Raw genomic sequence first — 581 nt, 5'->3', positions numbered from 1 at the left:
TTCAAAACATGAAAATTAGTTTAAAAAAAAGAAGAAAATTCAAAACATGAAATTTAGATTAAAAAAAGAAAAATTTAAAACATGAAAATTTGTTTAAAAAAAGAGAAAATTCTAAACATGAAAATTAGTTAAAAAAGAAAATTCAAAACATGAAATTTAGTAAAAAAAAAAAAAAAAAAAAAAGGTAAATTCAAAACATCAAAATTAGTTAAAAAATTAAAAACATGAAAATGTGTTAAAAAGAGAAAATTCTAAACATGGAAAAAGAAAATTAAAAACATGAAATTTAGTAAAAAAAAAAAAAATTATCAAAACATAATTAGGAAAAAAGAAAAAAATTCTAAACATGAAAAATGAAAATTCAAAACATGAAATTTAGTATAAAAAAATTAAAATTCAAAACATAAAAATTGTAAAAAAAAAAAAAATTTAAAAAAAATTGTGGGACTTTTTTTTTTTTTACCATGTTGCTTATTGCCTTTTTTCCCATGTTTTTGAAAGAAGACGCACCAGCTTTCTCAGGGTTCAAAGGTTTAAGTGTTTGCAAAAGGCGTCAGAAAGGAGCACAAGAAAAGTGATGT

This window comes from Epinephelus moara, chromosome 10 (assembly GCF_006386435.1).
Source record: "Epinephelus moara isolate mb chromosome 10, YSFRI_EMoa_1.0, whole genome shotgun sequence".
Lineage (NCBI taxonomy): Eukaryota > Metazoa > Chordata > Actinopteri > Perciformes > Serranidae > Epinephelus > Epinephelus moara.
The sequence above is the reverse complement of the archived record's forward strand: the minus strand, read 5'-3'. Positions refer to the sequence as shown.